The 16,015-nt window shown below is 50.5% G+C and overlaps 1 pseudogene; it reads right to left on the reverse strand.

The window, feature by feature from the left end:
* Positions 1 to 2,854: 2,854 nt before the first annotated feature.
* LOC130681129 (epithelial discoidin domain-containing receptor 1-like) overlaps positions 2,855 to 16,015 on the reverse strand; it is an 84,633-nt pseudogene continuing 71,472 nt past the window's right edge.

The following is a 16,015-nucleotide window of genomic DNA, read 5'->3' on the forward strand; positions in this document are numbered from 1 at the left end:
GTCCATGGGCCCTGTGAGGGGTGAGGGGGGAAGGGGTGGGGGCAGAGAACTCAGGAGATCAGTAGGAACAGCCTTCACGAGTCCTTCTTCTGTGGAACGCATCACAGAGTCACAGACACCGATGAAATCTCCCTTCTCAGCCTCCTGTGGCCTATTTCTACTACCCAAAATTATGAGTGTGGATACGGGTAAAATGCTACAGTAAAATCCCCACGAAGATGGTGCAGATATGGGATCGGGGAATTAAACCTACTCCTTTAAATATTTTACTGCTATCCAGGGGTTTCCCAAGTTCTAGGTGTCTATTGTAGAATAATTCATGAAACAACTAACTCTTACAGAGCCCGTACCATGTTCCAAGCACTGCTCTCAGGATCTTAAATATATCGATTCACTTAGTCCTCCCACCCCAATTTTAAGACGAGGAAACGGTTACAAAATGATCCAATCACCTGGCCAAGGTCACAGAAGTCCCAGAGTGGCCATATGAGTAAATCAGAAAGCAGACTGAAACCAGCCACGTGGCTTTAGAGGAGAGCTTTTCACTGTAAGGAGCATCACAGAGGGCTTGTTAAGTAGGTTCCTGGCCCTGCCCCCACGTCACTGGCACATCTCTGGACAGCCAGACTCTGTCGTCCCACTCCCAGCCTCTCCCGTCATTCTGCCTGGGGCTGCGTAACTTCTGTTGGGGGCGGGCCCAGATGGAGAAATCCAGTAACCAGGACGCACAGGCCTGGGGAGGCTAGCACCCACTCCAACCCAAATCAAGGGCCTGGATTTGTCATCCAACCACCTCATCCTGTCATGCCAGTCGCTTTTAGAATTCACTCTTTTCTTCTGAAAGCCCAGTGAGCTGTAACCACACCCACGGCCGTTATTTATGCTGGTGTGAGCCAAGGAGCCCTGGGGCACAGCAAGGCCTTGGCCTGTTTTACTGCTTCCTCAATTTCCACTGAAATGCACCGTATTATACGAACACACTCATTTTATTATCTCCTGTGGGCCTGTGTCCCTCAGCCCTCTGAGAGAGCTCCTGCATCAGCTCACAGGGAAGGGGGATCAGCAGGCAAACCTGCACCCCAGTGGACCAGGAGAATACTTGGAGCACGCCCCTCAAAACCACCAGCCAGGAGATATGACCGTGGAAAGGATCTTCTCCCTGCCTCTTCCTCTTCCTTTATATTGGGCATGAGTGTCACAGAGAGGCACCCAGCTGTGGCCCCTGGGGCTGAAGGCACTGCTGAATCCACAGAGAAGCCCTAGTAGAAAATACAGCACAGCCCAGGGGAGTGGACGACAGGGAGAGAAAGATCCTGAATACTGAGCAAAGGCAGTGCCTGTATTAAAAACTATCTGGTTCACAGTTCTGATACAATAATGTTAATGGTAGTAGCTACCTACCGTTGACTGAACACCTAACTACGTGGAAAACTCGTCCAGGTATTATACAAATACAGTCATTTAATATGCATAACATCAAACCTGTGAAGCAGTTATTAGTAGTCTTATTTTCTAAGGAGAGAGTTAATGTTTAAGATCTTGCTTCAGGTTGTGTCACTACAACCTGACAAAGTCAGAATGTGAGTCTGAATCTGTCTTGTGATAAGCATGGAGTTTTCTAGGAAAGGAATAAATGTCACTGGGGAGCAGAGTTCAGGAATTTTAGAACTTCCTAGAGATACTTTCAATTCCTTTAGGGCCATTTTTGGTAACCTAGCTCAAAAGCAGAGGTCATTATCTGCTACCAACCCTTTCCATTTCCTCCTCAAAAGCACAGCGCCCAGTTGGGTGTCCCACTTCAAGGAAATGCTCATCAATTTTGGGTGAATGTGCTGGAGTGTTAACAGCCTACATTTGAATTCTGAAGATCTCGGTCTCAGCCGTGGAATTCAAGGGGATTCAGAAGGCAGGAAAGACCACACTTTAAGTGTAGAGGGCCTGATCACTCTAGACTCTGAATCCTGGCACGTGGCTGCCCCCCTGACTTCATGGCACTACTTGGAGGTGGGAGATGTGGGAGGCAGAGATGTGCTAACCCTGCTCGATGGCAAGATGCTGTCTTCTCTGGCAGGCACCCCCACATCCACCCAGGACTTCTGGCTGGGGTTTGTCTCTTACTGGAACATCAAGGGCATCTCAAAATCCAGACAACCTTGCTCCAGGCTTGGGGAATCCCTTCTTGCAACAAATGCAATCTTTCCAGGACCGTGTTATCCAGTAGAATTTTCTGTCAATGGAAATAATCTCTACGGCACAGCCAGCATGGTAGCCACGGCGGATAGTGTGTACTTGTGAGTGCTTGAAATGTAGCTGGCATGAACAAGAAACTGAATTTTTAAATTTTACTTAACTTTAAGTAATGTCAATTTAAATTCCAATATCCATATGTGGCTACCGTGCTGGACAGCATGGTTCTAAATTTATCTGAAAAAATCTGTCTTCTTTTTTTTAAAAGTCTCACTATCCCCTGATAAGCTGGGAACATTGTGCCTTCTTAGTCATCTGCAGAAAGTCCGTGGCAGGAAGGTTTCCAGGAGGCGTGTACGGTATTAGCCTCACCTTGTGACACAGAAACACTGGGCACCAAATGGGAAGCTGCTCGCCGTGCCTGGGAAGCCACGGTCGTGCAGCGAGAGGGGGCAGGTGGGGGCAGGCGGGTCCGCTGAGCCCCCTCCGTGACCCCATCGCACACCCCCTCTTCTTCCCCGTCCCCCTTGGTCCAGGAGGAAGGGCACAGGCTGCTGTCATAGCATCCTCAGCTTATTCACCCCAGAAATCAGGGGCGAAGCCCTGAATCCAGCTGCTCAGGGGATGATGCAGAAGAACAAATGGTTGCTTCTCGTCCCTCGTCCCCAGGCTGATGTGTTCCAGGGGCAGTGTGCCCTCCGGCTCCAGCGAGACCCCCCAGGGGCTCGGTGGGGCTGGGGAGCAGGGGGAGACTGCAGCCTTTGCTTACCTGAGGAACTTGTGCAGGTCCCCGTGCTTCATGTACTCAAACACCATGATGAGGGGGTCCCCATCGCCACACACGCCATAGAACTTGACGATATGCTCGTGCTGCAGGTTGGTGAGCAGCTCAGCCTCCCTCTGGAAGTCCTTCCGGGCAGCCAGGGTGGGATCCTTCAGGGCCTGGAGACAGGGCAGGACGTGGTTCTTACCCACCAGAAGGCAGATGGCTGTCCATTTTCTGTCCATTTCTGTTCTCCAGGGGAAGAAACCTGGTGCTGTAAGGAAGATACTGCTGGTTCCCAACAAGTAAGATTTGAATCAGGGTTGAGAGACCATGAGGCTACATCACAACAGCCAAGCCTGATTCTTTCCTACTTTGACATTTTCATCCCTGAGGAAACAGAAACTGACCTTCTAACGCCCACGTCCTGACTACCGGCCAGAGATTCAAACCATGTTCATCTCAGAGCCCTAGGCTTCCTGGGAGAGCAGTGAAAATGGCCGGGGAAAGGGAGCTGGGAGGTGGGAGGCCTGACAAAGGCCCCCTCCCCTAAGGTTTCCTTGAAGAAATGGTCCCTCAGCTGCAAGAAAGAGTGGGGAAACCACTGCCCCAAGTGCTTTAACTTCTGTGTTAGCCTCAGCCCATAGCCTACCAGAAATCAGGCAGACGACATAAAAACACCTCCCGCCCCTTTCTCTTCTTTGATTTTAGCCTGTGAAGGAGTGTATCTTTGCAGAGAAATGCGAACGCTCTGGCTTCTGGAAGGCACGTGTGTCCTGTGAGTAGGGGGTTCAAGGGAGTGCAGGGGGTGGGCAGGCCAGCAGCCGTGGGAGCGGCAGCTCACGGGCAGAAGCCTTAGCATCCCACAAAGCCCAAGAGCAGGACGGAAACCGTGGGTGTCTGGTGGCCACTAAAATGCCACAGCTCAGCCCCTGTGGGAGTGGAAGACCTGGTATGAGGCGGAAGCACCAGACCGGGCCACTTGTCCCAGGAAGATAAACGGCAGAGCAACGGTCAGGAAGCCGTCAGTTGTGAATATGGTTTTCCTGCAGCAGAAGAGATGGTGAGACCAAAGCAGAAGACTGAGCACCTCCAAGGGATGTTGGATAGGGCGCTGCCACGGGGATACGGAGATGCTGGCCATGAAAGAGAATGGACTGGGGGGGGGGGTCCATTTCTGTGGGAGGCACAGCCTGGGCAGGTGGGTGCCGACCTATCTCCAGCCTTCCCACCCTCCCCTCGAGGCCAGAAGGCAAGTGGGGCCAAACACTGACCTGCTCCACTGACCAGCTTAGTTACCTCTATAGACACGATACCAGGGATTGAAGGAGAGAGAGGGACGTTTGCACACCGTTTCCAGGTTTGTGCAAATCTAGACTGATGGGAAATTGGTTCACATTCTCTCTGACAGGCATGAGGCCTTTTCTGGTTATTTAAGCAGACTGACTTCGCCTGTAGATCGGGCTGCATCTCTCTAGCTAGAGACCTTTCTCTTGCCCCAGCAACCCCCATCAGCTGAAATCCACAGGGCTGCCTCACTTACAGGGCTGCAGAAATGTGAAGATGCAAAAACTGGATCTAGGAGGCCCATCAAACCTCTATCAGTCATTAGCATACATTAGACATGATGGACTCTTAGCATAAAAGGGCCCTAGCTATCATCTGCTTCCATCTGCCCATTTCTGGAGTTGGAGAAACTGAGGTAGCCCTGCCCAGGTATCGGCACACATGCACACCTTAAATGACAAAAGCTTAGAGTTAAACTGGACCTCAGCAATCTCTTGGGGGTCAAAGTTCAATGGCAATGCTTCTAGAGTCTCGGTCTCTCACCCAGAGATCCAGCCCTCCTTCAATCTCAACCACTACCACCTTTCATTCTTTACAAAATTCGAAGTTTTCACCAAAAAAGTGTTTGATGACAGGAGTCTACCATTGACAAAAATGTTGGAAGCTATCTAATGTAGCTTTCCCATTTTATAGGTTGGAAAAACTGAGTCCCAAAATGGACAAGCCATTTGCTGAAGATCCTATGAGAAGCAATAGTTTAGTCTGGAGCCCGAACCCTTTCCTGTCCAACATACCTGCTTGAATGGATTTATCAGAACAATTAGTCCCTAGGCAGGTCGCCAAAGAGAATGGTGTGTACCAAAGTTAAAAGATGTGGAAGGGCAGAGGAGAGGGTCAGGAAAGACAAGGACAGCAGGCGGCCAGCAGAGAAGAGCTTCCCAGGACGCTGCCCAATAATAAAGGAAACGCTTCTGTGTGTCCACCTACTGCCAGAACAAAGACATGTGAGAAGCCTTCTTGCTATGGGCGGAGGAAGGCAGCGAGTCATGGAGAGAGGCAGCCTCTTTGTGGCCCTGCTCCTCAGCTGCAGGGGCTGGGCCATGGCTATAGGATGACTGCCAGTGATGTATTTATTTTCATGAGGAATATGAGAAAAAAACAAAAAAGGAACCCAGTATGGGTGGGATAGGAGAATACCAAGATTTATGTGAGCACTGGATTTATGAGAGGGAAAGTAGATCAGATTTGGGGCCAGCCAAATGGCCTCTCTCCATCTCTGTAAATCATCCTCTACCATAGTCTGGAAGCCAGCAGCCGCCATTGGATATTTCCATTCTCAGTTCCTGACCAGTGCCAGCCAGCATCCCCAAGGCTGTTGCCCTCCAACAAGAGGCAAATAGATGCTCTTCATCTGAAAGATGAGGCACGAAGCAACTGCCATCTCCCAGGCTTCCCATGTGCCTTCTCCTAGTTCTCTCTCTGCCTTTGGCTGGGTTTTCCAGCTCATGGGTCAAACCTGGGGCCCCCGTGTAACTGGCAAAGGGACAGGTGGGTGGCCACCATCCCCAGGGATTGATGCCATCAGGACCAGAGCAGAATAGTGTGGAGGAAAATCAGCTCAGAGACTCTCCTGTCCCTCTCTATAAGGTCTACCCCCAACACCTTCTGCAGAGCTGGAGAACTCAAAGAGGGTCACCAGCCAGTGGAATGGGACAGAACCATTGCTTCTCACAGCTGCAGGGTCTTGCTAACGGGTCACGGGAGCCAGGGAGGCTCCTGGCTATGCCCTACGCACAGTGTTCACAGCACAAAGAAGAGCTCTAGAATTGGCCCCTCCTGCGTCCTTCTTCGTCCCTCAAAGTTTGGAGACATCACCCTTTCTGATCTTACCTTATGTGCATCAGACCTCGTGTCCACCCCAGCCCTGGGTTTCAGAGAGCTGTGTAATCGGATGGGAGGGAAGCAGTCTAGATGCATGAACATTCAAATTTCTCAACAGCTCCCAACTCCTTCCAAGCCACTTAATATCTCACCTTGCCCAGCCTAGGAGGTCTATTGCCTTCCATTGTCCTTTTTTTTATTAGGGGAATATATTTTAAAGGCTGTTGGGTTTCAGAGTTCATTAATATATGGAAACCCATTTATATGTGTGGAAAACACACATTTGTAAATGTTCAAACACACACACGAATCAACACTTAAGTATGCAATCACACTAAGACCTTTCTCTTAGTCTCTCAAAATCCACTGCCACTTCTCCTGCTTGAGTATCTTGAACAACTTATGAAGAAGGAAGATGGGTAATTATCACATGCACAGGTAATCTTTTCCCACTTGTCTTTAAGCTTAAAACTGGCCACTGGTTTTCTGCTGTTTTCAGGATAAAATCCAAACTCCTTAATACAGTCATGGGCTCTGAATGTTGAGTATCCCCCTCTCCCTCTACCTCCTCTACCTGCCTTCATTCATTACACTTCAGTCTCACTAGTCTTTCTATCCTTTGTACCCTTCAAGCTTTTATCTGCCTCAGGCCCTTTGCACGTGCTGTTCTGTTGACCAGAAACACTCTCACCTGAGCTAAATCCACATGGCTGGCCAAATTAACTGGTACTGTCCATGATCTCTGAGGAACATACTGACCGGTGTTCATTCGACCCTGAACTTTCACTGCTAAGTGAATACTCAGAGAGACCCTTCTGTCCCAGGGAGGAGCTTACCAAGGTTCAGCTGTGATTGCTTCCAAATTCACTATGACCATTAGATCTGATAATGTCATCACTTAAAGTGATGCTATGTCAGGGAAACCAATGAAATATAAGTGCACAGAGGGGGCTGTTTTGATGGAAACTGAGGATGAATACTTTAGAAAGACCTGTGAAAAGTCAGTGGTAAATAAAGTGTTATGAATAGGAGGAAAACCTATTTTTTTAAATGGGAAAATAATAAAACTCTGAGATTCTGCACTTAGATTTTTTCACAAATGTTTTAAATTCCTGCTCCAAATTAAAGTAATTGGAAATGGAAAAAATGAACTCCCAAAACAGCTCTCCAAACCCAAAAGAACGTGAAACTTGAAGTTCTGACATATTGAAAAAATACATAGGACTAAATACAAATGATTAAAATTATCAATAACCAGAACAGGAATTTCCTTCAGCTAAAACTAATTTTATAGGACTAGGCTGATAGAGATATTAAAATAAAATAAATGTTTGATGAGAAGGAAGAAATAATTGTTTCCAATAACCAAGAAGGTATACAGCCCAAACAGGGAGAAATAAAATTAACAATAAAACTAAAAACCAATTAGTATCTTGGAAATAAATTATGTGGTTATTGAAGTTAAAACAGAAACCTCCACAGACAGGACAAAACTTGACACTAGATAAAACCACAAGAGGAATTCACGACATGGAAAAATGTTGAGATTCATCCAGAACCCAGCACAGAGACAGGAAAAACAGACAAAGCACGGTGAGCACCACGTGCTATCGTCCTAGAAGGAAAGGCATTGCTGGATTTGAATGTTGCTCCACCACTGATTTGCTCTGGGACCTTGGGCAAAATGCTTAACCTCTCTCCATGCCTCCGCATCCTCTTCTGTAAAATGGGGATAGTGATGGTGCCTGGCTCTTAGGATTTCTGTGAGAATGAAATTAATCGGCAGTCAGCACTTACGGCAAGGCCTGATGCGTAGTGAGCGCCCTAATGGCTGTTCTGTTAGATGCTGTCATCATCGGCAACATTCTCTCCTCCCTCCTTAAATGTCCCTTCAGGGCCCTAAATTCTATGACTCTGAGACATGAGCCACAGGGCCTACAGGTCTCCTTTCCTCCTCCATCCCAGTATCTTATACAGCACCAGTCACATAGTAAGTGCTCAATAAATACTTATGGGATGAATAAATTAGGTGTGTTTTTAAGAATGTGATCAATCTTTGAGAGAAAAAAGTTTTAGCACACACTATGATTTTTCACAAAGCTAACACCAGTGTATCCTCAATTTAAGTAGAAAATAAAATATTGCTAACCCTCCAGAAATCCCCCCCAACCCATGCCCCGCTCCTCTGTCATGCTCTCTCTCATCCCAAAGCCAACCACTATCCTGACTTATGGAATTCAGGTTCTTGCTCTTTTAAAAAGTTTTTACAAACTAAACATGAAGACCTAACACTAGGGCTTGTTTTTTGTTTTTTTTTTTAATTTAAATAAGTGGAATCATACATAGAGCATTATATATATTTCCATATTTATCCTTTTTCATTCAACATTGTGTTTTTGAAATTCTTCCATGTTGTCGCAAGTAGCTCTAGTTCACTGATTTTCCTTGTTGAATAGTTTCCCATGGTATGAATGTACCATATTACATATCTATGTTGCTATTGATGGACACTGGCTGCTTCCAGCTCTAGACTGTTATGCATAATGCTTTATGAACATTCTTAGACATATCTCTTGGTAGGTAAATAGATGATAGATAGATAAACAGACAGACAGGTAGATAGGATAGAGCCTAGAAGTAGAAATGCTGGGTCACACAGAAGGCTAATGTTCTAGAATACCAAACTATTTTTCGAAACAATTATTCCTCTTTGCATTCCCACCAGCAAACTATGAGAGTTGAAGTTGCTCCATATCCTTGGCAGCACTAAGCACTGTCAGTGCTATTTAGCCATTCTGGTTGGTGTATCGTGGTACCTCATGGTTCCATTCGCATTTCTTCTGATGATTAATTACACTGGACACCTGTCTCACATTCCTATCAGTGATTTGGCTATCAGAAGAGACTCTTTTGAGCTCTTTGGAGCTGTCATATTGTTTGTCAAATGACTTTTTAAAAGTGGCCATCACCTATTTAAAAATATCACAAATCACATGATTTTAATGTCACCGTTACACTGCGGATATACACAAGCTACCCTCTGTCTTGTCCCATTCTCCATTCCTTTCATGAGTATTCTCTTGTCTCCCCAACAGACTGTAAGCGCCTTCAGAACAGGCTGGGATTTCTACTTTTTGTTTCCACCATAGCAACAGCTGGGCAAAAAATTCTTGCCGGTTGATTTACAAACGCAACTTTTAGAAAACCTAATCTTGGGTTATTCATGGATATGTTTTCTGAAAGTCCACAATTACCTTATGTCAACATGAGAACAAATTGAAGAGGAAGGAGCCTGCAAAAAGCAGTACAATCCAAAGAGGACATGAAGCAGGACGTGCCATTTCTCTGCTGTTCTCCGGAGATGAGTGTCCCCTGCAGAGGCAGCCCCACCGGGTGGCGGGCGGCGTGCAATCCCAGAACGCTCATCTCCTCAAGTTTCCCAGACCTGAGGGGAGAAGCACAGCCTTTTAAAAGGATGAAAACAGAAACACATTTTCCACATTCCCCAATCTGGGTACTGCCCCAAACGCCAGACCACTCAGAGGAAAACATTTCCCAGGGTTTTAGGCCATCATTTCATTTCCTGCTCAAAGAGCAAAAATGTTCAGGGCATTCGCCCATCCCCAGATAGATGCTGGAACACCCAGTGGATCACTGTCACCCTTTAAATGAAAAATTTCATGAAAGTGTAGATTCTCAGTTTAGGGACAAACTCAAAGACGTTTCCACATCCCTGGTCCATCTGACTGTCCCGCATCTATGGACACTGATGGAGCAAGTTCATTGTCAGGACGTGTACTAATAATAATCATTAGCCTTTCATGGGGGCAATACTCTAGCTCCTTACGGATTTTCTAAAGTAAAGGTCAGCAGACAACACCTATTTTTGTAAAAAGAAAAAATTTATTGGAAAACAGCCAGCACCAGTTTACATATTGTGTGCGTTGCTTTCCCACCTATATGGGCAGAGAGTTAAGTAGTTAAAAGAGAGAGCATATGTCCCTCAGAGCCTAAGATACTTACTATCTGGCCCTTTTAGACAAAAAGTTTAGCAGCTCCTATATTAGATGGTCAACATGAGCTTGGCAGGCAGCATGCCACATGTCTGCGCACATTCAGTCATGTCAACGTGAAGAACAGTGATAACAAGAAATACCAACCACTCTGTATTGAGCACTTACTGTGTCCCAAGCAGGGCACTAAGGATTTCCCATGTTATGTAATTGAATCATGGAAGTTTTCAGGAGGAGATATTACATTTCCTATTATACAGAGAAGGAGCCTGAGGCCCCAAAAGGTTGAGCTTCTTGCTCAAAGTCACACAGCTAATCAGAGGTGGGCTGGGCCTCCCACCCAGGCTCTCTGATGCCTGTGCTATGCCCATAGCCTGCACAGCCCACATCTGTGGAGGTCAGCTGCCCTCTGTGGATGGAGGCAACTGTATCCAGACACCCGGAAGTCTCACAGCGTAAAGCTGCCATTGTGAAGGTGGTTTGGTTGCGGCTCTTGGTACTAAGGCCTGGCCAGGCCTGGGTGAGCGTCTTCATGGGGAACAGTAACCCCTGCTGACCTCAGAGGCCTGCTTGCTGCACACAGGGAGACCAGCCCATGGCCCAGAGCACGGCTCCCGGGACCTGTGGGTGTGTCAGCAAGGCTCCTGGCCTCTGGCTTGTGCCAACCATGTCCAACACTGATTTACGGTAGAAGCTGCTCTCTGCTGGAGGAAGTGTCAGGCGGGGGACTAGGAACAAAGCCCCTTCCCACTGCCCCCAGCTGCAGATCTGCACAGCTGGCCTGGCAACAAAAAGCCTTGTGGGTAAGAGACCTATCGGTAGCTGCCAGGAGGCAGTTACCCTCAGGCATGCCTCCCCCTGGGGGCTGAACTTGGATCCCATGGGGGTTATCTAAAAATCTTTCCCAGCCTCACTGGCTGTTCCCCCTGTGCTCAATCCCTGACCCCCACCCCACCTCCAATCCCCAGAGATGTCTGCTGCCCTTGAGCGGTGGCTCCTAGGGCCCCTTGACCCCCCCCCACCATCCAACTCCATTCCTGAGAGACGGTCGAGTGACTCTCTAGGCACGGCCAATACATCTCACAAAGTCCCTGAGGAGGAAGGAGGGCCGGTGGGGGGCCCACAGTGCCCAGGGCCTCCAGGAGAGAACCAGGGCCTCTCATGGTATATACCTCGCTTCCCCAGCTGCCCCTCAGGCCCACCCCCTCCCTGCCACGGCTCTTAACCTCTGAAGCCAAAGGAAGTCGGTTTGGGTCCAAAGGAAAGTTCACGGCCTTGGAGCAGCGCCCCTGACCTCTGATAGAGGCAGTTTGCATCATCTCATCCAGTGGAGTGAGCCCCTTCTTCCGGCTCCCGGCCCCAGCCAGCCCTCTCCCTGCCTGGGCCCACATGCCCCTGGGGTTTACCTTCACGGCCACGAGCATCTGTCCTTGGTCGGGCTGAGTTTGTAGCGCTCTGCTAGGAAGACCTTCCCAAAGGCTCCCTCGCCCAGTTCTCGTTTCAACACGATGTCCCGCCCCGTCATGTGCTGCACATCTGTCGGAGGGGACAGAGAGGAGAGTGGCCCAGTCAGTCCCAGGCACTTGTCCCCATTAGAGGCCCAGGAGGTCAGGAGGGCACCGGCGTCTAGCGCAGGGAGATCTGCTCCTGAGTCCACGGCAGGGTGACGGAACTCAGCACCCCAGGGGGACACGAAACCAGCCATCACCCAGTGGTCCGAGAGTCCAACCCAGGATCCTCTCAGCTCTGCCCCTGCCCAGCCCCGAGCCTCCCCAAAACATAGCTGCTTCGGCAGGAAAACGCAATCAACAGCCGCTGACACTCAGGATTCTAGCTAGCATCATCAGCTGCAGCTGCACGAGACAGATTACAGCCCGTCTCTGGTCACAGAATCCTGTGGGCCTCGTACAGACTCCGAGCCAGTGCATCTGAGAATCTGCATTTCTAACAAGCTCTCAGTGCCTGCGACAAACGAAAGACACACACACACACAGGGACACACACTGGCTCTTGCTGTAGCGTAACGGCTGTAGCGATCCTTAAGTGTCTGCTTCCTGGTAGAGACTACTGAACGGCAGCTAAAATTATCTGGGAGAAGCCTCTACTTGAGAAATCCCTTCCCTCTGAGAGAAAGAACAATGAGCTCAAGCAGGCGAGGTCCCGAGACCTCCCCAGAACAAGGGTCTCTGCAAAGAGAAGGGTTGCCATTGCCTCGGCTAATTTAGCAACCTAATTAGAGTCTGTCTGCCAGGAGAAAGCAAAGATGTGACCTCAGCTCTCCCACCTATTTGGAAAGAATGCTACAAAGTTGCTGCCCCAGCCCTGGGCTGGTGACAAAAGGGGCAAGCCAGAGATTACTCACTGACCCTTCCATTAATCGTTCAGCAGGCGGAAGCCCATTAAATACCCGTATCGACATGATGAAGATACACCGCAGAGCCAGGAGAGGGGATTGTCTCAGATGACCTTGTCAGAAAGTGAAAGCTGAAGATGGGCCAGGCAGACTGTCCCCCTGAACGACGAGACATGTGACAGGGACAGAGGGGCGTGGCTACAAGGCTTTGCGAGTGTTTTGGCTGGCGTGGGGATTCCCTTCTGAGTACACACGTCTTTTTTTTTTTCTATCAGGGGTTCTTGGGATCCACCCCCCCATGTCCCAGATGACCTGGCAGCAGAGCCTTGTGGGAGGAAGCCTTGCAGACCACCATTCCCTCCTCCCAGCAAGACAGACCTGCCGGCTCGCAGCGGCTGGCGGCCGCTCCTCAAGGCCACGGGGCTGCAGCACACGAAGCCTTTGCTGCGCCAGCCTTTGCAACAGGGGCATTCCAACCTGCTTCCTTCTTCACACCCTGTGATGCTCTTTCCTGGCCTCTGTGGAAGAGTGTTTGTCGGCCTGGGAGGGGAAGGCTAAAGGGTCTCCCACTGAGAGGAAACGGGAGGTTAGGACCGCTGGAGGGAGCCACATGCTCATTACTGTGCAGTCATTCCCAGGTGACTATGGGCGACGCCCGGGCCCTGCCAGGGGAGCGTCCCGGCCCAGCCTCGGAGTGGAGACGGGCTGATGGTGGCAGCTTTCAAGGCCTCCGGACGTGCAGGGGCTGGTCAGGAATGGGCAGTCGGGGCTCTTGCGGCAGGACCTGGAACCCCCAGCCGTTCGGGTCTGCGCACCTCCCCAAACATCTCAGCTTGGTTTCCTCGTCTGAAAATGGGTGGGGGAGGATTAAACAGTCCAGTTTATGCGCTCCATGAGCTATTGTATGTAAAGGGTTGCAAATGCTCGCCTCCTCTATCATGCTGGTGTGTCGAGGTGTTTTCTTCATTATCGATATTATTTTACAAGAAAGGAAAATAAAGGCCAAGTCAGGTGTCCCTAACTGGTAGCTGAGACAGAATTAGAATCCAGAGCACCAGGACATGTCAGTGCAGCCAAATCGTTGGGGATAAGCCCCCTTCGGCCCCAGACCCCATCCCAACTCCAGCCTCCCTCAGCATGGCAAGAGGACAATGGTTCTCAAACCCAAGCCACGTCAGAATCTCCTGGAGGGCTCGCCCAGATCGCTGGGCCCTTTCCCCAGAGATGCCCATTCAGGAGGCAGGATGGGGCCTGAGATTTGCCCTCCTCACAAGATCCCAGGTGATGGCGAAGCTGCCGGCCTGGCCACCTCTTTTGAGAACCATGAAACAGGACGCCCCTGTTGGGGTGAGGAATTAGGAAGCGGATGAGACATTCCCCTTTACAGCTTGGCCTCAGCAAGCCCCAAGTCCATGAACAGTTCAGTCGTGCCTCCCAGCTGGAAGCCCAGGAGGGGGGCCTGCAATCATGGCTCCCCTCCAGGATCCCCTCTCCCCCGTTCCCAGCTGTGTGGCTTAGGCTGAGTCAGACCCCCTCTCAGAGCCTCACGTGCTCATCCACATGGTGGAGACCATGCCTCTTTTGCCTTCCTGTGTTCTGGACATGCCTCTGCAAAGGGAAAGCCATAGCATGAAAGTTCCTGGACCCCTAAGCCCAACTCCAGCCTGGGCGAGCTCACCAGCTTCCTTGAGAGCTCCCCACTCTCAGCTACAGTGAGAGCAGAGAACGGAGAAGCTCTGCAGAGCTCTGGTTCTCCAGTGGTGCTAAGGCACGTCTCAGAAACCTCCATCTCCTCCCTGGCGGCAAGAATCTCAGGCGCTGGAAGATTCAGGCAGCCAAGAGGGAGCAGAGGACAGGGAGCTGTTTCTCAGCCTTCCCTCTACATCCCAGGAGTTGAGCACCTGGCGGCAGCTGCAAAACTCCCACTGCAGGAGGGGGGGCTATGACCTCCGTGGGCCTTGGATGTAGCAACGGGCAGGTGACGGTGTTGCTGGAAATCCGTCTGCTCTCTGCAAACCCGGAGAGGAAGCCTCCCACGGACCACAGTGTTTTCCCCAAATCTGCAAACAGATCTTTTTCAGACACACAGAACATGCAGTGGCTCAGTAGAGAACCGCCTGGGCTCACTCCCTTTGTCTTCAGGGAGTCGTCTGAAACCAGTACCTGAGCTGGAACGGGGTGGTGAGATTCAGGAAGGGCCAGCAGAAGGAATGGAAGATAAAAACAGCCCCCAACTCCATCAGGAATCCTGCCCTCGTTCCCCTGCTCCCAAGAGAGAACTTTCTCCCAGACACGGGGAGAAGTCCCACAAGGCAACAGAGCCGTTTCAGCAGAGAGGCTGGATACGGGCCCAGCTCAGAAGGCAAATCCCTTCCGTGCGGACAACCCTGTGTGCCACCCAGGCTCTGGACCAGAGCACCATGCGAGCAGCTGCCTTCCCTGATCCTAAGTCGGAGGAAGTAGGGAAAAGGGAATAAATCTGGGCCCAGTCCTAGTATTCGCTCGACATTCTGTTCTCATGATAACCATGACAGTAAGCATAACTGAACCCCTTTCACAGATGAGAAAACAGAGGCAGAGGGTAACTTTCCAAAGTTCTCAGAGCCAAGACACGGCCAAGGAAGAACCCCCCTCTTTCTGTGGCTCCCGAGCCCCTGTGTTTTTCCCTTACCCACGGTTGCCTTCCCACCAGCCTCTGCTGCTCTGTGGCCACCAGGAGAACCCTGTCCACAGAAGCGCGACTCCCCGACTTCTCCTTTCTCCTACTCCTGCCCAGCTTCTTTCCCTGCTCATCTTCCCGAGGGAAAGGCCAGGGGTTGCCCCCCTTCCCAGAGGCCCTGGGGAGAAGGGTTTGGGTGGGAGGCTGTGGGAGGAAAGGGTGCTGCTCGGACCCTGGGGAAGGGCCACAGTGAACCATTTCCATTTCTGACGTTCACATGTCTATTTGGGCCTCTTTTTCTGCTGTTTTTAGCTCACAGAGCGCTGCTCAGGGCTGCCTCTGGTGAGGCCATTTCACCCGCGTGCCAAGAAGTGGTAGATGTCCCTGGGAGGGGAGGGCATCAGTCTCCTTTTACTGCCTGGCTGGCTGGCCCTGCCGAGTCCGGGCCACACGTCTTAGATGCCGGGACACTGGCAGGGGAGGGGGAGAGAGGGGGACACACAGCCGGGGCCGTGGGAAGGTTTCCCAATCTCCAGCAGTGAGGGTCTGAGTGGACAGCAGGGGGCTGGTGTGGGGGGGGAAGGGTCACGGGGAGGTGAAAAGGGCTCCCGGCACCTCCTGGCCGCGCTCTTCCCTGACTCCGCGTGTTGAGAGAGCCACCGACTAGGTTCCACCAGGGAAAGCCGTCGAATAGCTTCTCTTCCCACAGGACAAGAGGGTCGTCGGACAAACACAGGAGGATTCCTGCATTTCAGTCACTGCTCCGCACATTTCCCTCCGTACTGAGGACCAAGATCATCGTTCTGCATGTGTGGGATTCACTTCCGGGAGGTCTTCCCCAGGCCTGGAGCAACCTTGACCCGGCTTAATCT

The sequence above is a fragment of the Manis pentadactyla genome, chromosome 15 (genome assembly GCF_030020395.1).
Source record: "Manis pentadactyla isolate mManPen7 chromosome 15, mManPen7.hap1, whole genome shotgun sequence".
NCBI lineage: Eukaryota > Metazoa > Chordata > Mammalia > Pholidota > Manidae > Manis > Manis pentadactyla.